The 15,874-nt window shown below is 48.3% G+C and overlaps 1 protein-coding gene across 1 annotated transcript in view; it reads right to left on the reverse strand.

Annotated features, from left to right (window-relative positions):
• MAPRE2 (microtubule associated protein RP/EB family member 2) overlaps positions 1-13,904 on the reverse strand; it is a 156,141-nt gene extending 142,237 nt beyond the window's left edge. The window contains exon 1 of the mRNA XM_074987201.1: positions 13,888-13,904. The gene's annotated coding sequence lies outside the window, so the exon portion shown is untranslated. The remainder of the gene's footprint in view (positions 1-13,887) is intronic.
• Positions 13,905-15,874: the final 1,970 nt, after the last annotated feature.

Consider the following 15,874-nt stretch of genomic DNA (forward strand, 5'->3'; position numbering starts at 1 on the left):
TATTTTTTATTCTGTCTTAGAACAAAAAGAAATTACAAAGCCTGGACAGTGTTAACAGAATAATTATCTGGCCATTCCTATTCTTGCTCACCTATGTGAACACTGTGACAAGTGCTTCCAAATCTACTGCTTCTACAATAAAGACATGTCAGAAAGTTTATGGTTGCTGATTTAGGGCTCTGGCAGTATTGGGTACACATGTGGTGAATGGATCCTTGGAACTGAAGAATGCTGAGCGGCTGAGGGGAAAAAATCTGAATTTCTAAAGCCAACTCTTACAAGTTACCAACACGTCTACCAGTCAAGAGCCGACTCACCACACTTACTATCTGGGTTAAAACCTCAAAAAGCCCATCAAGTTATACAACTCTCTCAAACAAGTGAAACCCTTAACTAAAGCAGGTCACTAAATAAATCTTATGCTCTTCTTGGGTGCCTGGTGTGTCTGAATCATTAACAATACTTTAACTATCAATTAGTTTTAATATAGTCCTACTCCTCTAACCTATCAATCAGTAATGCACATCTTAATAGTTGAACATTTTGCCAGCTAGAACGATTCCACTACTTATCGCTATGTCTAGACTGCAGGGTTTTGCTGACAAAACCCAGGAAGCATCCAGATTGTGAAGCATGTTTTGTCAATGGTAAGTCAAACGTATGGAGTGGTTTTGTTGACAGCCATACCCCACTCACCATGAGGAAGGACTCTGGAAAGAGAGATCTGTCAACAAAATGCAGGTCTGGATGTTCTGGGGGGCCTTGTGTCCTCAGAAAAGGCCTCCGGGACGCTGCGCAAGTGCCCCAGTTTACACCCTGTTCACAGCAATCAGTGCTCTATGGTTTCCACCTCTGGCCCTTCTTAAAGCCACAGGGAGCCTGGGGAACCCCATGGCAGGAACCTGAGAGCATGGGAGCATCAGAGCTACATGCTTCAGTCCCCCACGCCCTCACAGCCACACCTTTCCTGAATTCTTTGCACATGGCTGAGCAGAAAGGAGCCCAAGACTGCTCTGGGCTCTCATAGGAGAAGCCTCAAGGGTCCCAGGACCCATCCTAAGGGTCCAAGAAGCTGGCCCCCTACTGGAGTTTGGCAGAAATTCAGGCCCTGCTGGACCGCTGGGTTGAGGAGGAGACCTTTCAAGACCCCAAGGCCCACTGCAAGAGCGCAGGTATTTACAACCACACGGCTGATGTCCTCGCCCAACAGGGCCACCCACACCGCACCCTGGAGCAAGTGAGGGCAAAAGTAAAGGACAGAGGCAGAGGTACATAAAGGCCTGGGATGCAGCAGGACACTTGGGAGCAGAACCACCATGATGTCCATATTGTCAGGAGCTCCACTGCATCAAGGGGATGGGGGGAACCTCACCCCCTGGGCTGAGCCTTGACTTGGGTCTCAAGGCCCCCCGGTGGAGCAGGATCCCGAGAAGGAGGAAGACCAACCCCTGCTGGAGCTGGATTCCGAGCTGGACTCTGAGTTCAGCATCCTGGCGATTGCCCTGGACCCTGTTCCTGGCAGTCAGGCCACATCCTGGGCCTCCTCCATGCTCAGAGAGGGTCCCTATGGTGAGTGCTCCATGTGTCACACTTCAGGGTGTGGGAGGTGGGAGCAGACAGGCTAGGATGTGGATGTTGCTTGACCAGCTTGGGCTGGACCTCACGCGGCTGTCCCAGCACGTGGAATCACATGCAGTGGTAGTGCGCGCCACCTGCAACCAGCCCCAGGGCACAGGCGGCATCCTGCTGCCGGGCTCACAGGAGGCCAGACAAGCATCAGCATGATCCCAGAGGCACCACAGAGCCCCCATGCAGCAGGATCTGCCGCACAGGTCACACATGGTTTTGCTCCTGTGATATCCCTGTCCCTTGGAGTGTTGGTCACCGGTCACGGTGAGGGGCATGGCCTCAGGGGCTGCACTGTATGAATGACTCCGGTTCTCCCTCTTTCTCTTCCGTACAGCTGGACCCGCATTGACCGAAGGCTGGACCACCCCCATCACACCGCCAGAACCCCCCTCGAGCCAGAGGAGGTGCTGGAGGGTGCACAAAGGGCTGATGCACCATTGTATCACTGTGTTGCAAGTCATCCAGCACACCTTGGAATACCACGTCAGGGTGTTTGTGGAGTGTTGGTTGGGCGACCAGTTAAAGTCCCATTGTGACACTGTCACCCGCTTCTGGAGGGACATGCTGGCCCAGCCATCTGTGGCCACCTCTGCCACCCTGCACTTGCCTGCCCTCCCCCAAGGCACCCTGGACCTCTGCCTGATCCCCTGGGGGATGGCCATGCCCCCTACCTGCTCCCTGTGTGCATCCAGACCCTGCCACAGTCCCTCCTCATCTATACCTCCCCCTGGTCCCAGTCCCAGCCCCAGCTCAGCCCTGATGAGAGCCCTGAACTTCCAGCAGGAGGGGATCCTGAGGCCAACGCCACTCAGGGTCCTGCTGCCACTCAGGTTCACAGCTCACCCATGTTCTGTGACCCTCCATGTCCAAGTTCTGAGGCTCCCCAACCTCATCCCAAGTCCCCTGCACACTGTAAATAGTTCACATATGAACCCGTATAGCATTTCAGATCACTTTTTTGTAAATAGTTTTCAAATGCACAGTGATGAAACATCACTTTTTTGTTCACGGTAAAACCCAGTTAATTGTTTACAACATGAGTGCCCATCTTTACTGAGTAGGGGTCGGAGATGGGTGAGGAGATGAAGAGAGAGGTCATGGTGGGGATGGGTTAGGGCTGTGGCCAAGGCCCCTGCTGGGGGGCTCTGAGGAGGGTTACTCGCATCCTTGGGAGAAGCTCTCCCTCAGGCACTCTCAGATCTGCAGCCCATCCCGATTGGCCTGGCAAATGGTGGCTGTGCTCAGCAGCTCATAGACATGCCCCTTGCTGCTAGTGTCTGTCCTCTACCCCAGGAGGAAGGCTTCCCCCTTCCTCTCCAAGATGTTGTTCAGGATACCACAAGCACCCACATCTTAGGGGACGCTGCACTCTTCCACATCGAAGTGGGTCAGCAGGCACCTGAACTGTGCCTTGAGGTGGCCAAAGGCTCACTCGGCCTGCATCCTGGGCAGTTCAGGTGCTCGCCGACCCTGCTGGGGTCCAGTTGTGCAGTATGACTTCATCAACCATGGTATGAGGGGTAGGCCACATCCCCCACAATGCAGACTGGCATTTGCACATCCCCAACTGCCAGCTTACGCTGGGGGATGAACATGCCTGCCTCCAGCTTCTGGCACAGGCTGGAATTGTGGAAAACATGGGCATCGTGCACCCTGCCCAACTACCTAATGTAAATGTCCGTGAACTGTCCAGGGTGGTTGACCAGGGCCTGCAGCACCATGGAGAAGTAGCCCTTCCTGTTGATGAACTTGGCCACATGATGCTCTGGGGCACAAATCAGGATGTGGGTCCCATCGATAGCTCTGCGGCAGTTTGGGAACCCCAGGGCAGTGAATCCAGCCACAATCTGATCAAGGACCCCCAGGCGGATGACCCTCCACAGCAGGATCAAGTTGATGGCCCTCATGACCTGCAGAGGGAGGCGACCAAACACATACGACAGGGACTGAGGGAGGGAGGACCTGATGGGGGTTCCCTGTCCCCTTCCTGTCCACCCCTACAAGCTCTCCAGGATCCTCCCCCATGAGGCCACCTCCCTCCAGCAACAGGCCTGGGTGACGGCAGAATGGCACAATGCCCCAGGGATGGGGCTTCCCACCACCCTCCTCCATCTCTTGCACCCTGCAACCACACGGCCTGAGGGTTCCCCTTTAGAAGGACGCCCCTTGCCCCCGTGCACAGACTGCAGCCTGAGAGTGTGTTACCTCCATGACTTCCCCATGCCAAACCGGTTGCCCCTTGACCGGTAGCTGTAGTGGTGAGCTTCCAGAGGGAGATTATGACTCGCTTTTTCACAGGGATGGCGGGCCACAGCTGGGTGCCGCGTTTCCGGAGTGCTGGGGTGAGACAGGCACAGAGCTCCAAGAAGGTGGCCTTCCACATGCAGAAGTTTTGGAGCCACTGTTAGTCACCCCACTGCTCCATGACCAGCCAGTCCCACCAGTCTGAACTGGTGTGGTGCCTCCAGAGCCGCCTGTGCACCATGGGGGTCAGATGCATGTGTGTAGCTCCTGCAGCCAAGGCAACGGTCCCAAAGGTGATCTTGGGGTTGCTCTTGGTGAGGAGCAGGAAGGCAGCTGCCAGAAAGTTCAGCACGAACCGCAGCATGTCCATGTGGGCCAATCGCAATCCTAGAGGCAGCTCCAGCAGCGGGGTACCCAGGGACCAGTTATGTTACCTGCAAATGCAAGGCAGGCACAGCGGGCACTGCGAGAGCTCTGCTATCCTTTGAAGGGGTAGGTGAGCCTGCAGCAGGGTCAGGGAATGGCTGTCCAGAGAGGTCCCTCTAAGCGCCCATCTCCGCAGGGTTCCAGCACTGGCTCCTGGAAGAAACTGGTGACCTTCAACCCTGACTAATGTGGTTCCAGGTGGCAGTTTTGCTGAGAGAGTGGCCGGGCTGGCTGGCCATTCTCTGCTGACAGAGCGGATCACTCTTCCGATGCAGCTTAGTGCCTGGATGTGATTTGTCAGCAGGAGTTTAGTCACAAGATATCCTCTGACACAAACTTCTGCCGACAAAACCCTGCAGTCTAGACGTAGCCTATGATACTATTCAGAGAACTGAGTGCCAGAAGTTATCTTGATCTGTTGGAGCAGTCTGGTAACTTGAGTTCCTGTTTCAGCAGTAAGCCTGATAAGGTAGGAGCATATCCCCTATATGCCTAATCTATTTATGGTCTCTCCTTCATGTATTGAGTTAGCTCCCATTAACATTAATGATGTCTGTATGCATGCTCAGAGTATTTCCAATTTATTTAGAAAGAAAGGGAGCCTGTGTTGGTGGGAAATGTATTTATTTGTGCTACTCCCCGAGAGGTGCACAACATCAAACTTTTGCCACCATAAAAAATATTTGTCTTTGAACCTATACCTCAAAGTAGTCATTTTGTTCACGGCTGTCATCTGGACACTGAGGCTGTGTCTACACTACATCTGTCTTTCGAAAGAGGAATGCAAATGAGGGAAGTCGAAAATGCAGATACAGTGCCGATTTATAAATCTCATGCCTCATTTGCATAATCTCTTCTGATCAAGTTTTTGGAAGAGATTGTTTTGAAAAACAAAAAGCAGTGTAGATGGGGTTTTTTTGAAAAAAAACTCCATTTCAGAAAGAACCTTTTTTCCGATTTTGTTTCAGGAAGAAAGGTTCTTTTGAAAATGTTTTTTTTTTCCTGAAAGAATCCCATCTACTCTGCTTTTTGTTTTTCAAAATAATCTCTTCTGAAAACGCGATTGGAAGAGATTAAGCAAATGAGGCATGAGATTTGTAAATTAGCACTGCATTTGCATTTTCAATTTCCCCTCATTTGCAGTCCTCTTTCAAAAGAGGGATGTAGTGTAGACACAGCCTGACAGTTCTGGAATCCAATGGAAAACTAGACCAGTTTTCCTTAGATACCTGTTTCATTCCTAAAGCGTGACTAGTTTATTTCTAGTATTGTCAGTGTTGTAAAAACATGTTGGGAATCAGTTTTAAAATTTTTTCTGTTGGTGTTGCACTGCGGGTGTCATAAATATAATTTCTCTGCAGGATTTCTAGGATTAACTTCAACACCCTACCATGATGAAACTAGATATGCTGACACACTGTATTCTTACTTATTCTGAACCTTTTAGGCTAGTGAACTGATCAAAGTAGATGCTCTTTTCCTTCTCCATCTAATTTTAAAATTGTTCTGAGTATTTTTTAGTATCAGCACTGAACACGGTAATGTACAGACGGCAAAAGGCATTCTTAATTAACTAGTCACTGCTCTCCACAATGATAGAATTCATTATTTAACAGTGTATATTTAACTGGACTATAAAAAGGTTTTTCAAGTCTATGGTTTAAGGGGGCACTGGAATCTAAGATTGGTAACAAACAAGACTGAGGTAGTTTTTACCACTCTTTAGATTAGGAACTAAGGAAGGCAAGAAGATGAATGTGAAACCATGTAAAGAGAATACTTAAGAAGGAGCCTTGTGCAGGGACAGTAAGTACAATGGCGTAAGTAGGAACATGATGTTTGCCTTGACTTGAAGGCTGAGAAAGGGTAGAGTTATCCCTGCCTCCCAGATGGAGAAGCGGAGGTACAACAATATGTGACACTGGTTTCCAAGGGTCACAGTGTCTCTGGCACATCCAAGAAAAGATCCCAGTTTTTCTTATTTCCAGTCAGTGTTATCTGTAAAACCACACTCCCTCTCATAAATAAATGGGAGTGCAATTTAAGTAAGATATGGCTACTAATTGAAGGCATGGGCTGTGTACAATTCCAGTCCAAGAAAGAGCAGACCTACAAACCATTATTGTCCAAGCTGCCATTTCATATTGCCCCTTCTAAGTGTTGCACAACTCCAGGAATATGTGCTGGGGATAAAAACAGATGGTTTTCTTTGAAGATTTTTTTTAAAACCCTTTCATGGCTAAATCCTTTAATGGATTTAGCTGGCTAGAAGAGTTGAGATGTGTAAGTCTCATCTCTGATCACCTTAAGTGTAATAGATTCTTCTCATCCCTCAGATCAGCCCAGGGAATCCTATTTCACAGAGGTCTGCCAGTGTTATGTGATGTTATCCATGGTAATGGTAAGTTAACTAGTACAAAATAAATGCTTGTGATTTACAGATGTAATGTGCCAATGAAATGTAATAACGAATCTGACAGAATCTGCTTCTAAATTTTAAGAATGCAGAATTCAAAATCAAAGGCCACTTATGTCACCAGCTCACAGTGAAAAATGGACAAATGCCATCCTCATTGCTTATGGGGGAAAAATCAATTGTAATGGAAGTGATAATAATCTGTGCAGGCAGAATAATTGCGCCAAGTCACAGGTGAAAACAACTATGCTTGTTAAGTATCATGAAGTTTTTAATAAAATAAGTCACAATCTCAGTAAGCCTCATCCAAAGACAACACATATACCATCATGCCATAGTAGGACACAGATTCATTAATGACCCAGAGGGAAAAGAGCTACCTAAAGGGTCATCAACACTACTTTCTGAACCATCTGGATTCTTTTTCATCTGTCTCATAGAAATAGTGACTCAGCCTAACTCTTTTGAAACAACCATAATGTTTAACATGATATAGCATCATTTTCTAAAGATACCACTGAATAGCTTAACGAGTCAGTTCAAGTTTCTTAAAAGAACATAAAAATAATTAGAAATGATTTTAAGAGATTTGTGTAGGAGTTGAAAGAGAGGACACGTGGAGCACTTCTTACTTGAAATACAAATGACTTTTTGTAGCTAAAATTACATTGTGTTTGAAGGCCCTTTAAAGGTGATAAAGGTTAAAATTGAAATATATTTCAGTGGCAGTGAATTCAGTCTCCTGCTCAGAAGCTTCACTAGTAATTGAGGTAGTGGTCAATTAAATTTGCAGAACTCAGGGACTGGAAGCATTGGGCAGGAGAGACAGAGATAAGCAATGGAGATTGTTTGCTGTTGTAACTGTTAAGATGAGAAATGAAAGCATGACTCAGAGTTTTAGCTCAGGTTGTCAGTCTGATTTATGGTTGAAAGTATTAAACAAATCTATCTGGCAACTAAACACCATCTGGCAGGAACACTAATGAGAAGCAAAGGCATTGCAGAAGACTCCTGTTCCTTATCATTGAAATAGACATAATGCAGGAAGAATTAACCTTGAGCGAACAATCACCAAATATATGGCCAACTGCCAATACCTTAAAAAAATCTGCAGCTTTATCCATATTCAGCATCAGAAAGTTCTGGTGCAGCCAGCTAGAACTGTTTGCCAAGCTATGACAAATTAAGTCATGGCACAGCCCATAAAGTGAGATCATAGAAAAATACCTGTGCCTCTCAGGTGTCTCTCAACTTAAAGGAATGTAGGTATGTCATAAACAGGCACCTAGCCATGTTGAATACAATCTAATAGGGTGCTAATTACCTCCTATTGGCTGCATCTACACTAGCAAGTTCTTTCGAAAGATTTTTCAAAAGAAGGGAGCTCTTTTGAAAGAGACCATGTAGTGTCTACACACAAAAAGCATTCTTTCAAAAGTAAATCGAAAGAATGTGGTGCCCCTTTCAAAATCACTCTTCCTTTCCTGTTTCAGGAAGAGCGCCCCCTTTCAAAAGAAAATGTGTAAACGCTCTTCAGGGCCCTTCTTTCGAAAAAACAGTCTTTATTTTCGATCCCTGGCCCATTATTTTGAAAGAGTGGGGGCTGCGTGGATGCTCTCTTTTGAAAGAGCAGATCACTCTTTTGATCGGCTTTTTTGTGTGTGGACACATTCTTTCGAAAGAAGTTCTTTTGGAAGAGATCTTCTGGAAGAGCTTCTTTTGAAGGATCTCCGTAGTATAGATGTAGCCATTGTGTTTTGGTCCTTTTATCTAAACTTGAAGGATCCAGCCTCAGTTAGGTTTGTTTTCTGGAATAGATACTAGTGTCAGATGCCCAGTTTGAGGCACCTGAAAGAGGCCTGGTTCTCAGAAGTGATAGAAAGCAAGCATTCAGAAAATCGGCTGAGGGAAAATATCTCAAGTTGAGCACTGAACGCATTGATAAACTCTGAAATTGTCAGCACTATGTCTGTGGCCCAAACTGCACCCTTAGTCAGATTTCTGTAGTAAGGGGTGAGGTGAAATTTCCCTGCCCCAGACAAATCACCTAATGTGTGAGTCATGATCCCACCTTCAATCTTTCAGCTGCACGGGCATTACAAGGGAGCAGCTCTTGAGCCCAGGAATGATTGTTGCCTGCTTCCTTGTGAGGGGCGTAAGGTGTGAAGTCTGCATTTGCCTTCCCTTGCATTCTGAGGCCGTTTCTACACAGGCCACTTCCTTCAGAAGTGGCATGCTAATACAGGGAGCGAAAGATGCTAATGAGGCATGGATGCAAATTCCCCATGCCTCATTAGCATAACGTCAAGTGATTTGGAGTCCGGAAGACCGTTCTTCTGGACTCCAAAACACTGTGCAGAAGCGCGGCCCAGGTGGGGGGGAGGGCAGCTCCCAGAAGGAAGTCCTCCTTCTGGAGGCCCCTTCTTCCCAAAAATTTTCGGAAAGAAGGGGCCTCCAGTAGCCCCCCTGGCGGATGCGCTTCTACACGGCATTTTGGAGTCTGGAAGAACAGTCTTCTGGACTCCAAATCACGTGACATTATGCTAATGAGGTGCAGGAAATTTGCATCCTTGCCTCATTAGCATCTTTTGCTCCCTGTGTTAGCATGCCACTTCCAAAGGAAGTGGCCTGTGTAGAAATGGCCAGAAAGAAAAGGCCCATCCCAAACTGTCCTTGTGTGTCTGTACACACAGAGGCTATGTCTACACTAGCCCGCACCTTTTGAAAGGGGGATGCTAATAAGACACTTTGGCATATGCTAATGAGATGCTGTCATGAATATGCAGTGCCTCATTAGCATAATGCTGGCCGCAGCTATTTGAAAGTGCCACTTTCGAATCATGCACTGCCTGGGCAGGTGGGGGCCTTTTGAAAGCACCCCTGACTTCAAAAGTCCCTTGTTCCTATTTGGTTTTAGGAAAAAGGGGATTTCAAAGTTGGGGGGTCCTTTTGAAAGGCCCCTAGCTATATGGGTGGCGCGCAATTCGAAAAAGGCACTTTGAAATTGCTGTGGCTGGCATTATGCTAATGAGGTGCTGCATATTCATTGAAGTGCTTCATTAGCATCTGCCTAAGTGCCTCATTAGCATCCCCCTTTTGAAAGGCGGGGACTAGCATAGACACAGCCAGACAGCATTAAACACAGAAGTAACCAGTCTCTCCCTCTCTCTCTCTTTTTTCTTTTTTTTTTTTTAAAGTACAGTTGAACTTTTCTGGTTCAGCAACATCCATGGTCCAGTAGCTGGGAACTGGGGCCGGGGGAGTTCGGAAGCAGAGTAGCTGGTGGCAGGGAGCTCATATGAGATTGGGAGTGGAGCCAAACTTTGGCCTGGCATCAGCCTGGGCCAGGAGTGGAGCCTGGTGGCTGGGGCTGACAGTGGGGTCAGCAGCGAGGAAGGCAGCCTGGAAGCAGAGGTCAGCAGCCCTTCTAGAGGCTAACAGAGGGACCAGCACTGACCTCCCCTGAGCCAGCAAACTCCCTAGGCTGGGACCAGACCAGGGGAGATTTGGCTTTATTTGCATTATAAAACTTTCCAGTAACTCATCCCATGGTGTAGGCATGCTGCAGTGGCCATTGTAGCATGAGAGGTAAATTAATCTGTCACTCACACATGAAGAAGAGCACTATGTGAGTTAAAAGCTTGTCTCTCAAACAGAAGTTGATCCAGTGAAAGCTATTGCTTCACCCTTGTCTCATTCATAAATAAACCTCTGAAACTGTGTGTATGGAAAAGGATGGAATGTTTCCATGACTTAATCAAAAACTAGTAAAATTTTGTGAACTACTTTCACTGAAATGTTTTGTTTTCTAAAATCAGACATCCTCTGTCACAACAGAAGAACTCTGAATGAATACTTCATCAGTAGCCTTCCTATAAGCTCCACTCATTAAACTACTGACACGTTTCCCTGACATATTTTGAGCAAGCCATATTTTAAACAAATCATTTTTTTTCCCAAAAAAAGACAGCAAAAGTGGTTTAGCTGCATATGATGCTGCCCTCAAAGCAGGGTGAATGTTAATGGTTTGTTCAAAATTGGCTTTGTTATTTAGATCACATAAGTTTGACCTCTACTTTCTTTTACTTTTTTTTTTAAATTAAATGGAATAGCCACAGCAGGTGATACAGAATCTTTCTTTGGGTTTCTTATTGTTTGTATTATAGTTTTATACTGTTAAAGCTCACACATTTTTTGTTTTTACATCTCACAATTTGGACAGAGACAGGTAAAATTAAATAATTTGTTCTCTGGACCAGATTTCATATTTTCACCATTCATCCCAGAAAAAATGTTTTTTTCCCCTGAAGTATAAAAAAGATGTGTGAATGAAGCAGATGAGCAGTAGCAAAATGGAATTAGCAAATGGGGTGAACTGTTTTACAAACATCACATATGCTACACTATTGAGCATATATCTTGCAGCTGTTATTACTGTAACTTTCTATGCAGTGATGGCCATGCCTCATCACAGAATGCAATATGCTGATTCATCAGGATGTCTTGGGTGCATTTTCTATAAGATTTATCCCTTTATTGATCTTTCCTATTAATTAGTATTCTGAATGGTTCCTTTTACACTTTTCTAACTGAAAATGCAGAAACCTGGGTGGACAATAATTATAGAATTAGCAACAACATCCAAATGCATGTATACTGCAGTACCAAATTAATGCAGAAAGAATGAGCTCTCTTTTAAAGCACAGCTAAGTGAAAGTCTTTGGCTATGTCTACACTAGCCCCAAACTTCGAAATGGCCACGTAAATGGCCATTTTGAAGTTTACTAATGAAGCGCTGAAATACATATTCAGCCCCTCATTAGCATGCAGACGGCCGCTGCACTTCGAAATTGACGCGCCTCGCCGCCACGCAGCTCATCCTGACAGGGCTCCTTTTCGAAAGGACCCCGCCTACTTCAAAGTCCCCTTATTCCTGTGAGCAGATGGGAATAATGGGACTTCGAAATAGGCGGGGTCCTTTCGAAAAGGAGCCCCGTCGGGACGAGCCGCGCCAATTTCGAAGTGCCGTGGCCACCCGCATGCTAATGAGGTGCTGAATATGTATTTCAGCGCTTCATTAGTAAACTTCGAAATGGCCATTTCGAAGTTTGGGGCTAGTGTAGACACGGCCTTTGAGTCATAATAAAGGAACTAATGACAGTCTCACCCAAAAGGTTTCCTGTATCATATCAGTGATTTCAAGATAGCAGCATCCTCTGACATTATAAAAACCTTATTTGCATTTCCATGCACCCTGAAGCTAAATGCCTGTGTAACATTCACTCTACCCTATAATATCTGCATCAGAGAGGTAGCTGTGTTACTCTGTATCTGCAAAAACAACGGTAAGTCCCATGGCACCTTATATATGCTCCAAAAAAATGTGTTAGCCTATAGACTACCAGCCTTTTTTACATGCATCTGACGAAGTGGGTCTTTGTCCACAAAAGCTTATGCTCCAAAAAAATCTGTTAGTCTATTAGGCGCCACAGGACTTCTCATTGTTTTTATAATATCTGCAGAATTATTGGCTTAATTAAGCAGCACAATTTAGTGGATTGGGTATGGAACTTGAAATCAAGAGAGCTGGACTTTGTGTCTCTCTCTGTCTCATTATGATCTATCAGGTGTCACTGGGGATCATTTAGCCTCGCCATGTCTCAGTTTCCCCAACTATAATGCAGATATAATAATGCTTATCCTTTCTTTGTAGAAGGCATTCAGTTATACAGATAAATGTGCCCACACTAGCTTTTTTTAAAAAAAGCTGTTCCACCCTTGCCCAAGCAGCTTTTTTCCCCCAGGACTCTAACTCTGCCTGGAGCTGGTCTAGATACCACAGTGGTAAAAACCAAGTGGCCCCCTGAGCCCTGTTCACAGTAGCAATCCCACCAGCAGCAGAGGAGCACCAGTCTTAATGGCAACAAGGGAGGCTACTGAAAATATTATAATAAAGACAAGGCAGAAAGGAGGAGTTTCTATTACTCTGTTACATTTATTACCTTGTGACAAGCAGGTAGAGGTTGCTATGAGAGTTGATTTTAAGGACATGAAAGCCACAGCAAGGCCCGTTAAACAACTGTAGGCAGCTACATTAACTGAGTGGTTCACACACCCATACAGCAGGAGCTACCCCCACACCTATACCGCACGCCAGGGGACACCCTCTCAGCCTTCTCTAACCCTAGCGCACTCCGCAGCCTGTGCGGCAGCTGCCTGGTTTATTCTCGGTTTCACCCTCACGCTAGAAGAGGCGTGGGCGGTCAAATGGCAGCAGCCAGCCTGCGCTAGCCGGCTAGCATTGGGAGGCTGCACGGGCGGCCCTTGAACGGCGGGAGAAGGGCCCGCGAGTAACAGGGGAGAGGACACCTCAGCCGCCACGGGAGAGCCGGGGCTGGCGAGGTCCCACCGGCTCAGGTTCAAACAGCCGCGCGCGTCAGCCGCGCACCTTCGCTCCGCCTGAACCGCCAGGGCCACGGCCAGGCAGCGCCAGGACCCGGACACGTCCAACCCCAATAGCCGCCCCGGCCCCGGGGGTCCCTAGCTCGGCCCGGCCAGGGACGGGTTCGCCTCTCCCTCAGCCCCGGGGCAGAGCGCGGAGCTGGCGGCCCGGCGCCACCGCTTCAGCCGTCGCGCCGGGCTCGGGGTGGTGCGGGGATCCCCCAACAGAGCGCCCGGAGCGCTCCGCACCCCGGCGGGGGAACGCACAAAGCCCCGCTCCCTCCCTCCGCCCGCGCGCGCGCTCCGGGCAGGAGGCGGAGGCTCCAACGGGGACCCCGCTCCCCGCCAGGCTGCGGGCAGGGCAGGGCCGAGCCCGGCGCGGCGCGGCGCGGCGGGGGGAGAAGCCACCCAGCGCTGCCGCCCTTTGTACCTTCGCCGCCTCCTGACAGCCCGGCCGGGCCGGGCCCAGCGCAGCGCCGCGCTGCTCACGTGGGGCCGGGGCCCGCAGCTGCCGGCTGGCCGCAGCCCGGCCCCTCGTTCTGCCAGCGTGGCAGCGCCGCGGCCCCGCGCACCCCCGCAGCTGCCCCGCTTCCCGCGCCGCACGGGGGCACGGCTGGGCTGCAGCCGGCGCGGCCCCGCGGCTCCGGACCGGGGCAACTTCTCGTTTCCCCCCCCTCCCCACACCGCCCGGACCCAATTCGCCGCGGCCGCTTTAAATGCACTTGACTCACCTGCCAGCTCCCGGCTCGCCGCAGCCGCCGCCGCTGACAGCTGGGCTTTGTTGTCCCCGCCCACCCCAGAGCCACGTGAACCAGCCGGGCAAGCCCCTGGCGGCCGCTGCGGGGCGGCCCGGGCGCTGCAGGGAGGGACGGGAGTGGCTGTGTCGCGGGGGTCCTAGCTGCGCGCTGCGGGGAGCGGGCAGGCTCCCGGGGCTTCCCTTCCCGCTGCCGGGCTGCGGGGCCCTGTGCCGGGGCCTGGCTGGGCGAGAACTTCTGAGCGGCGGGAGCCGCCACGATAAAACACGCGCCCGGCTCCCCGCCCCTCCCTCTGCCAGCGATCGGTCGATGCGTCTGCGTGCCCAGCAGGGCCAAGGCCAGCGCCCAGCTTGCACCCGCCCGCCCAGAGCTGCCCGCCCCTCTCGGCTGCTGGGTGGCCGCACTACGCCTGAGCGGCAGCGCTTTAGGTCCCTGAGCCCAGCAGCTTACCGTGCGGGGGGGTAAGGCTGTACCGTGTAAGGCGAGGCTCCTGCGAAGAGGGCTGCTCAAAAGCACAGAGGGAGACAGCGGAATTGGAATTCATGTGCCCATTTGACACTTTTAAATTGGGCCTTGCCAGGCATTGCCATCATCTTGCTGCATTACAAGGGCAGTTTCCCCACCTTTCATATTTGCAGGAGTGGCACACATCCCACTTCACTTAATCACTTCTTCTCCAGGTCCCACTAAGTGACAGTTAACCCCCTTTTTCCTCCTCCTTCCCCCTTTAAACCCCGATTTCTAATTGTCTACTTCAAATTGGAGGACGTCGGTCATACCCACTAATACATAAATTTAGAATCATAGAATCAAAGTTATTCTTTTTGAGTCTCTAAGGTGCTACAGAACGGCTTGTTACTCAAAAATCTAGTTATTCCTGCACAGAGTCCCATTTCTGGCATTCTGCCAGGGGCATCATTCTCTTCATCTCTCATTTTTATAGCAGGCCTATCTCCATGGTATCCTAGCTCTGTGGTAACTAAGTGGTACTTCTAGGCATGGCTGTCTGTAGGATGAGGCTGTGTTATCTTTCCTGTGTTTTCTCCCCAGGTGGCACACAGCACAATAACCCACAACATACCCTTTAGATCATGCTCTACCATGGGCACAGGAAAAGACCCAAAGAGAGGAAGGAGTCTGGTTTTTCCTAAAAATCGTAGAAATCAGACTTCTGGCATTTTTCAAAACCATCTAGCCTGCTCTGAAAGAAGTGAGATTCCCTTATGAAGCTGTCATCAACATGTCTTTAATAAGTAGCTTCACAGATGGCCCATTAGTGAAGTTCTGCCCACATACGATCTAACATTTTATATGTTTTGGGTTTAAGCTCTCATATCCATACAAAAATTAAATTAAACCTTGAGGATAGGTGATCTCTTCTGTACATTTCCCCTCTGTTTTTTCTTGCCTTAGTAAGGATAACACATAAAGCTATAAATAAGGGTTTGAAGCAGGAAAAAAATAGTGATGGAATTAGTCATTACCTGGTGGTTCCCCCTTTGTGCCTTCTCTTTCATAACTGCTGTTGTCTTTTCCTCCTTTTCTTTTTCCTGGAAGTTCATGAAATGGGATGAAATAAAGTAAAAATTAAATGTAAAAAAAGCCCTTCCATTGAGATTCAGAAGACTATGGAATAATATCCTGAAATTATGATAGCACCAGTGCTTAACTCATTTAAAACTAGACTGGATATAGCACTAGAAATATACAGAAAAGTCCTAGATTGCCAAGCAGATGGACAGACTGTGTGGACAAATTTATACTAATCAGTCAATGTCTGTCATCTATAATATCTCTTCACATTGAGTAAGCTTAGCTTCCTTTTCCTGATAAATGATCAATAGTGCAATAATTGTGTTGACACGAAAATTGTTATAGTTAGGTATCAGAGTTATTACCCCATTGAGATAATGAGGACAGTTAACATCTCTCAGTTACTGTTTAAGCTTATTTGATAGCAGAT

Source organism: Carettochelys insculpta, chromosome 2, assembly GCF_033958435.1.
Source record: "Carettochelys insculpta isolate YL-2023 chromosome 2, ASM3395843v1, whole genome shotgun sequence".
Classification (NCBI taxonomy): Eukaryota; Metazoa; Chordata; order Testudines; family Carettochelyidae; genus Carettochelys; species Carettochelys insculpta.